The sequence below is a fragment of the Miscanthus floridulus genome, chromosome 7 (assembly GCF_019320115.1).
Source record: "Miscanthus floridulus cultivar M001 chromosome 7, ASM1932011v1, whole genome shotgun sequence".
In the NCBI taxonomy this organism is placed as follows: Eukaryota; Viridiplantae; Streptophyta; class Magnoliopsida; order Poales; family Poaceae; genus Miscanthus; species Miscanthus floridulus.
Window position 1 is genome coordinate 21,899,145 of NC_089586.1, and position 9,833 is coordinate 21,908,977.

Genomic DNA, 9,833 nt, shown 5'->3' on the forward strand with positions numbered 1-9,833 from the left:
GGACTTCCGACATACCTAACAGAAAATCATGTTCGGATCTGGCCTTTTGGATTCCGATCCGAACTGTTTCAAACTCGTGGAAAACTTGAAAAATAAGGCATGGAGATGTTTCCTACTAGGATAAGACCACCCCATCTATATATATGAGAGGATCATGGTCGATTGAGTTCTCATCTATCCAATCGTCATTCAAACCAATCTATCAACTCATTATGCCATAATTCCCCTCTCTCAACTCCTATTGTTGTTCGTTGAGTTTTCCGGCGAGATTCAGCGGCATCCTAGGCGGCCTTGCTGGTCCTAGGAGATCCTCCACGTGCTCCTCTCTGATAGATCTTCTCGGGAGAAGTTCGGAAGTTTTTTCGACCAAGAACAGGCTCTACATCGGTCTCATCGGTCTTTAAATTGGTTTGATTGATTACGCCACGTTCTTGCTGCGTTGCAAGTTGTGTGTAACCTTTTTGGACGTCAAGGCCCTGCTAGTGTGTTGGTTTGGGGTCATCCTCAACATTAACAGCTTTTTTCAGGAATGGAAACATAAAATGACTGGTACCCACCTCATTGAACGCGGGACAATCATCAGCCTGTTCGTTTCGTCGTAAACGATCGTAGATTATTTACTGCTGATTGATTTGGTGTAAGAGAAAAATATTGTTTCAGCTTATAATCCACGATCATATACGAGCCAGCGAATAGGCTGCGTACCCGTCAGATCTGTACGGAGTGCAAAGCAGAGCATGTGTGGTTCACATGCAGAGTTCGACGAACGCAAGGTGACGAAGGAAGCGTCTTCGCCTCTTCCTCTTCTGCTTTGATGAGTGACAAAGATCGGCAGCAAATATATATAGGAGTAAGTAGCACACCTGCGCATAGATCGATAGAAATAATCGATAGCCATGGCAGCCATGGGCGCTACTAAAGTTGCATGGTGCTTTAGGGACAGGACCATCCTCGTCACCGGCTCTACTGGCTTCCTAGCAAAATGTACAGCCAGCATACTCTTACTGTTATCTAGTATTATCTTGTTTGCATCTTCGTTCTTTATTTGATCCAAGATATTCATCGTGTCTTGCGGAGTAAATTAAGAATATTAACAAAAGTATTACTGCCAAATAATCGACACATCCATCACGCATGCATGCAGTGCTGGTGGAGAAGATTCTGCGAGTTCAGCCGGACGTGAAGAAGCTCTACCTGCTAGTGCGGGCGCCGGACGACGCGGCCGCCCAGCAGCGTGTGCTCCACGAGGTTCTTGAATACATACTTCGTCCATTCCAAATGATAAGATATTCTATTTTTTTCAGATATATTTGCTTTGTTATATAGACATGATGTCTATATTATATCTAAGTACATAGCAAAAACTATGTATTTAGAAAAATCAAAAATATCTTATAATTTAGAATAGAGAGAGTACAAAGCTTGTTTTGCATGCATATACATGATGGCTGATTATCTAAATGCATGTATCCCTCTTCTTTTGTCAAATTGACCCCTAAAGATTCTAGGCAAAGAGCTCTTCGATGTCCTGCGGGCAAAACACGGAGCTGATTTCCACTCTTTCATCCAAGAGAAGATATCCCCTCTAGCCGGAGACGTTGCGCATCAGAATCTTGACTTGAAAACACCCGAGCTCAACAATTGTTAGAGGAGATCGATGTTATCGTCCATGGAGCTGCAACCACCGATTTTTACGAGAGGTGCGTGCGCGCGTGCAAACTAAGGTTCTGTTTGGCACATCTGTACCACCAACTCTAAGAGACGTTTGATTTTGTTTTGTGCCAAAAGAAGTAAAATTAAACAGCTTCAACTGAGGAGCTCCTTAAACATACTCTCACATGGGGTGGATGAGAGATAGAGCTGAAAATTAGCTTCTCTCGCTCCCACTCGTTCAGTGGGTCCTGCGGTTGGATTCATATTGTAAGGATCTCTACATGTAAAATTGTTTTGCTAAATAGATCACCAAAATAGTTTCAGCTCTACTGATAAAGCTACCCGTGGAGCTAAATAAGCAAAAAAAAAAAAAGAACTTCCCTAGTGAAATAGGGCAGTGCCAAATGGGACAAGATATTCGATCGATAACCTGCATGCATGCATATGCGTGTTTTGGGATGGAAATACGTAAACTAGCTAATCAAGTTTTAACTACGCCATGTATAATGCATGTTGCGTACTTCTGTATGTAGGTATGATGTTGCCTTGGCATCCAATACCTTTGGAACCGCGCATATATGTCAATTTGCTAGACAATGTTCTCACCTCAAATTGCTCCTTCATATTTCTACCGGTAAGTCTCACGCGTATGTTCGACATACACATACATATATATATACTAGTGCTTGCTCCTATCAAAATACATGCAGTGTTTATGATAAAGTTTGGTCAAAACTTAAATTATAGGAAAATCTACACTTAACACCCCCTCGACTATATATTTGTGGCTACATAACCTCAAACAATGGTCGAGCACGTAACCCCCTCAACTATAAAATATGATATTGTTGCTCTTAAAGTATATAATAATATTCAAAGAGTAAAATGCACCCTAGGTCCTTAATCGTTTTATGGATTCTCAGTTAAATCTCGAACTAAAAAATGATTATCTAGATCCTCAATCTACTATTAATTTTGACTTGGATACTCGAAATAAAAAAGTGAACATCTAGGTCCTTAATCTACTATTGTGCTCGGCTAAAGGTCCAAAACCCACCACGCCACTACCAACTACCTATGAGGTCAAGCCGGTTAAAGTTGCAAAAATAATCCTCCCTCTCCATCTCTGTCCCCTTGCAGCCCTCTCTCTCTTCCAGTCCACCTCTCTTTATCCGTTTCACGGCCTCTAGAGTGCAACTACCCAGGCGTAGCCACAAGGCTAGCAAGTGCAGCACGGGCGAGGACACGGGTGCAACCACAAGGTGGGTGTGGGACTGACAGGAGATAGAGAAGGGAGTGAACAGGGAGGAGAAGGGGAAGGGAGGATCTTTTCTATTAGTTTATACCTGGCCTCATCCACGTTGGCACAAGCACTATAGACATATAGAGACGATGTGGTAGGATTTGGACCTCTACTCAGGCATAGATAGAATTACTTAAAGGACCTTAATATTCACTTTTCTAGTTGGAGGATCTAGGTGAGAATTCACGATAGATTGAGGACCCAGATGGTCACTTATAAAATACATAAAATATTAAGGGCCTATATGGTACAGCTCAGCTTCACGAGTGAATCACTTTTTTTTTTGGCTTCAGTTCCATAAAGTAGCTTCACTGGTAAAGCTAAAGTTGTTTCCAAAAAACGTTTGGTAAAACAACTTTTAGGGAAGATAGCAGAGACAAAGCTAGGAAAAAGCTAGTATTTTCAGCTTCACCTCGGTTCTTATGCTGGAAAGGAGTTGAAAATAGCTTTTAGGGAGAAGCTGTTTGATTTAGACCTGTTTGTTGGCATGAGAAGCTAAAAACAGCTTTGTAAAGCTGAGGCAAAAGCTCTACCAAACAGGCCCTAAAAAATTGAATGATTCTACGGATAAATTCAAGAAGATATTAATGATCAAAGATATGCATTGAAGACCATACAAAAATAATTCATAAACATGAAAACTGAGTGCAAGTTACAACCCAGTTGGTGTACTATAGTTATTTGAACTACTCCCTCTATCCCTGCGAAGAAGAATTTATTGTATTCAAATTTTGTCCCACGGAGGAAGAAACTGTAGCACTATATTGATACTATATAGCAATGTTTCAATATATTGCCCATCAATAGTTGTAAGCGGTATCTAAGTCATTTTGCTTGATTACTAATGTGTTCAACAAAGCATATAGTGTCTTTCGAACAAAGGGAATAGTAGATTTCAAGTAGGGTCCTTATGTAGTCAGTTTGGAAAAAGGCCAACTATTGGAGAAACCACTCGAGCTGGGTCAACCGCTAAAGAAGGGTCGCCACTTGGATATTGAAGCAGAGGTTGAGTTAGCCAACGAGTTGAGAGCAAAGTTTATGAAGGAGCACTCTGGTAGTGATAGCTCACAAAAGTTAGAAAAGGTAGCCATGAAGGAACTTGGCTTCAAGAGGTCTGCACAAATCTGCCTATCAATAATCATGTCAATTAGTAGAATTAGCACATCAAATCATGCTTTATCATGGTTTAGAATGTGATGTCATATTTATGTTATATGAGTGCTACAGTATTGGTATGTCATAGTAGAAAGTGGGCTAAAGTAGTATTGATGTGTCATAGCAGATTTAATCATGTCAATTAGTACCCAAGGACTAAACTATGATAGGCAGATATAATCATGTCAATTAGTACCCAAGAAGGTGCTAATGTGATGTCATAGTAGAATTAGCACTTTAGCCTACTTTAGCACCTCCTTGGGTACTAATGTGACTAAACTACTTTAGTCACTTTTTAGTCAGTTTGTTTGGCAGTTTAGTAGCTAAAGTGACTAAGGGAAACCTAAACAAGGCCCTTAGTGACTACAATGGCATAAAAAGTTGTTTAGTCTTCAGCACATCACTCAAGATATTCAACTACAAGAAGTTTATAGTTTCATAAAAAAAGGTGTGTTTAAATTACCAGTATTGATATGTCATAATGTTTTAGCCAAAATATATAAAATTATATAATATAAAAAATACAAAATTATTATAAAGAGTTTAATATAATTTTAAATGAATTACTAGTGTCATTGGTACGCAGTTTGTGAAGGAACATATATATCATTAATGTATGCATGACAAATGACATTTACATTTGCTCTGAATTTAATAATGATCGAAATGGGTCATTTTGAAATATACCCCTGTAATACAATATATTTCAAAAAAAATAAGATAGCTTAAGGAAAACTCAAATGACGCATGTACCCATAGCTTAAACTCAATTAAGGAGTTTATCCTTACTTTATGGTTTTTGTTTTAACATACTTTGCCCAGCTTGAGCATGGACACCAGTATAGAATGCCTTATATTTCAGGACAAATTTTAGAAGTCATAATGCACTATATTCTAGAATGGATGGAATATATAGTATACTTTATGGCTACATAATCCTTTGCCATAACAGTTTCTATAGGTGATTTAGACGTAGATTTGACGGATATTTTAGTTTATGTTTTTCTAACATAGACATGAGTGGTTTAAATCCAAATTAAAGGGATTATTCTATGTTATATTTTGTAATAGTATGGGTGAGTAATTGAAAATAAAATTTAGAAAATATCTTCCATAACAATAGAGGTTGGTAATTTAGATGTAGATTTAGGAGTTATTTATGTTTTCCTATACTGGCAGAAGCGGGTACTTTAAAAAAACATAGTATATCCATTGGTTATTATTCTCTATGATGGTTACAGTTGACTCAGCTAATGACCAGATATTTATGATTATTATGAAAAATTTTAGGATTTATTCAATGGCAATTATTCCTTGTGAGGATTAATGTGGAGACTCTGTTGAGGGCATATAATTAATAATATTAAGATATGTGTTGTTGCCATTCTTTGCATGTAGGTCCTCAATAAGTATTTAGTTGAAACCTAAGATTAAACTATATAAGCTCTTATTGTGTACCTTTATGTGACATCATGAATCTATGCTTTGGCTTTGGACTATTGATCTTATTATTTGTTGCATTTCTAGTCCACATGTTAAGTTGAAACTCTAGTGCTTATCATTTATTCAAAATTTTCCATCTATATTTTGTTAAAATATTAATTCTATGTCCAAGACTATACAATTAGTTACTAATATGGCATAAACAGTCGTTTCAACCTACACCACGATTGTCAAGATGTTGAATTTGCTCCGCTGAGTAATTGTTTACAAAAACTTTACATAAAATTAAATTACCATCATTGATATGTAATGTTCCAATCAAAATGTGTAATTTCATCTAAAGTAACAACTTATAAAATGTATTACCAAGGAGTATTAATGTAGTTTAAAGTTAATTGTCCATGTCATTGGTATGTGGTTTGTTAATAGAATAACTTTTATGCTTATTTTAATTTAATGGTGGTATAAATATATAATTTAGAAACATACATAACATACTTCATGGTTATTCAATTATTTTGTTAATAAAATATGATATTTAAATGAATATTTAAGAGATGTTTTACTTTATTTTTTTATAATGGTAATGGTGGGAAATTTAGATACAAATTAATGGGGTTAATTTATATCGTAATGACATGTATGGTTGATTGAAAAGTAAATTTATAGATTACTTTACATTATATTTATAATAGCAGATGTGGGTTATCTAGTTACAAATTTAGAGTTTCTCTTGTATTGTCTTTAATAATGGAAAAGGTGGGTAATTTAAATGCAAGTTTAGGGGGTTGTTTTAAATATCTTCCATAATGGTATAGGTGGGCAAAGTTTTTAGAAAATAGAATAGATCTAATGGCTATTATTGGTAATGATAATTAGAATCATCTTCCATATTAAAGACCACATATATGTTTCTAACTATTGTGAGAATTTGTACAATGTATCATTTTTCTTTACGCATCTCATGAGAATTAATTTGAAGGCTCCAATGTAGATCTCTAATTAGTAATATTAAGATTCATCTCATTCTGGTATAATTTTTCTAGGTCCACTTAACTATATTTTTTTAGTAATGGTCCTCCTAGGTTTGTATATGTGTATAAGATGTAGAAAGTGATGTACTAATAAAAATGTCTTAAAATTGAAGGGCTAAGTATTTTGGGTGGCCTAACGCCTATGCATTCACTAAGGCTATAGGAGAGATGTTGCTTGGCGCCATGAGAGGAGACCTCCCTGTTGTCATAGTACGACCAAGCATGGTAATAAGCACTTTCAAAGATCCATTTCCCGGATGGATAGAAGGAATCAGGTGTGTGAGATTCAGATCATGTGCATATATATCTTTTGCACATGCCTTTTATCATAAATAATTGTCATTAAAGTTGCCCTGAAAAAAGGGGAATTTAATATTGCTACTTTGGAAAAATAAAAAAAATAGATATTACCTTAGTTGAAAAAAATAATTCGCATGGGCAGGATATATACTGATTAATTACCTCATCATAATATTTTGGTTGCAGAACAATGGATGCCCTTATTGTTGCCTCCTACAAGCAGAGGCTTCCATGTTTCATTAGTGGTTCAGTACTTGATTCGGTCAGTTATCATATGCAATATGGTTCAATAATAGGATAATTAAGAAAAACAACCACATTGAAATAGTATGTAAACTTAATTCTCTACATGGAAATGCATGCATAAATTTGATAGATTCCGGGAGACATGGTGGTGAATGCTATGATGGTAGTGATGGCAACTCACTACAATGATGTGGGAGCTCAAGTAGTTTACCATGTGACTTCGGCACTCCAAAACCCTCTATTACTACTGGATTCAGGCGCTTTGCCGGGTGCCGAATGCACCCGGCAAAGGCTACTTTGCACTCGGCAAAGCCTTTGCCGGGTGCAGCACTCGGCAAAGAGCCTCCGGCAAAAAGTTAGTCGGCAAAGATTTCTTTGCCGGGTGCTTTTTATCGGGCACCCGGCAAAGATTTTGCCGAGTGCAAACCCGGCACCCGGCAAAGAAAAGTGGTCGTTACGACGCCGGCTCCGTCATGGGGCACCCGGCAAAGAAATTAAAAAAATAAAAAAAAATTCTTTGCCGGGTGCCTAGCGGGGTGGCACCCGGCAAAGGATGACGGCAGCTGGCCGCCGTCAAGCCGGCCACCTTTGTCGGCGGCCATATTTTGCCGAGTGGTCAGCACCCGGCAAAGACCAATTTTTGCCAACGGCTGGAATTTGCCGAGTGCCCGGCACCCGGCAAAGGCTGCTTTGCCGGAGGCCTTTATTTGCCGGGTGCCTCCAGGCCTGGCACCCGGCAAAGAATTCCTTTGCCGGGTGCCCGATAAAAAGCACCCGGCAAATTTTTTTGCTCCCGGCAAATCAGCCGTTTCCTGTTGTGTATCATGCAATCTTCTAGGGGAATCAACATATGCCTACTGTTTGATCAATCCTCGTGTGAGGGATGACAAGAGGACCATTATTCAACATAAAAGGCCTATATTGTTTAGTAGATATGCGTATTTCTATACATATGTGGTTCTAGCTTATAAAACACGACTGCAGGTACACATTTCTCTTTATTCCTTCTATATGTAGGATTAAAATTCCCCGATAATAAAATATCTTTCATGGAGATGATGTGGTGATCACTTGAAAACATCTTATCATGAATAGGTGCTTTATGCAGCGAACTATTTGTTACTTTGCGGGTGCCTCACAGAGTACCACAGTAAACTCAACCGAAGCTTGAATTACTTGATGTCTGCGGCGAAATTTTATGCCCCATATATCTTCTTCAAGGGCTGGTGAGCTTTATTATTCAAAGCTAACTCCTATTATCAATTTTATTCCCCCCCCCCCCCCCCCCTCAAATCGACAAGCAAGGTCCTTGAAGTTCATTCTGCTTACATTTGAATATGAGACGATGATTAAGTCAAGATGAATTTTTAGTCCTTGCGAGTCGATATGACCTTATATAACAGTGACTGTATTGCAATAATAATATACTAGCTAGGTTTCAAAAGCTAAAATTTAGTTGTTGCAATTGAAGATAAAAAAGTGTCAATATATATGATCTACTGCCTGTGATGCTGATTGACCTTTTTCTCTTATATTGAATCTCTGTGTGGGAAGCTTTGATGACACAAACCTGAGAAGGCTGTGGGGAACAACAGGCGCAAGGCAGGGTGATGGATACATATTTAACTTTGATTCCAGTTGCATCAACTGGAGGCTTTATTTGTTCAACACCCACATACCAGCTGTTAGTTCTCAAGGTGGCTGCAGACATGAAGAAACAAGGCAGATCATGAAATGCATTGGTTGATCTTTTCTGAAGAAGATCCTTTGCTATGTATGCTAAACTATACTAGTGTTGTTGCCCGCTATATATATTTGAATCCTCTATAGACGTATAAAGTTACTCTTGAGTCGATCGGGCTGCATCACCTCAGCCGTCGGATTCATATAAATTACCATGGATATACTTGTAATATCTATATCTCTACAACTATATAATAAGACCATAAGGTTATCGTGCAATCGGCGTTATTATCGTCCTACCGATCCACAACCATCGGCTTAGTTAACACGCTTAAAAAACGTGTTAACTTCTTCACTGACACAGTTAGTTACTGAGTGGCACACATGGAATAGTCTAAAAAACCATACGAGACATGTACGAATATTATATTGATGAATAATTTAGGTTTAAATAATGTTAGTGGAATTTTTTTTACTACGAAGTTTAAAATTTTGTTGAGCACTACAACTTTGATATAGTGTGCGCCTCGATCCAAAGTCATTTAAAACATTCGTAAATTTGAATTTTAAAATTTAAGAAATTAATATAATATATCTAACCTCCTAAGCAATCTCAAATAAAAAGTCACCAACTAGAAAGTTTTAGAATTCATCGATTTCTATAAAATTTGTCTACATCTAACGTCATTCAAAAAAGTAATAAATTTATTTATTCTACAACTATCTTTTTCTTTTTCAATGTTGCCACTACTTCTATACCAACTTCTATAGAAGCGGTATCGAGTTGCCGTTCTGCGGAAAAGGATCTGTAGCCTGCACTTTTTACCGTGACTCTCTCTAATCGGCACGAATTAAATACGGCATGGCTAGCATCCAGATGTTCGAACGAATGCACGCATCCGGACGTCCGTGCAGCCCACCTCAGTTCGCCGTCGTCCCACCCTCATCCGGATTCGTCCTGTCCCACGCACGCACTCAGCCCCGTATCTGTGCCCGCCGGTCATTCTCCAGACCCG

General features: G+C 37.9%; 1 pseudogene; it reads left to right on the forward strand.

Moving 5' to 3' along the window:
• Positions 1 to 896: 896 nt before the first annotated feature.
• LOC136462799 (fatty acyl-CoA reductase 1-like) lies at positions 897 to 8,867 on the forward strand (annotated as a pseudogene).
• The last annotated feature ends 966 nt before the right edge of the window (positions 8,868 to 9,833 follow it).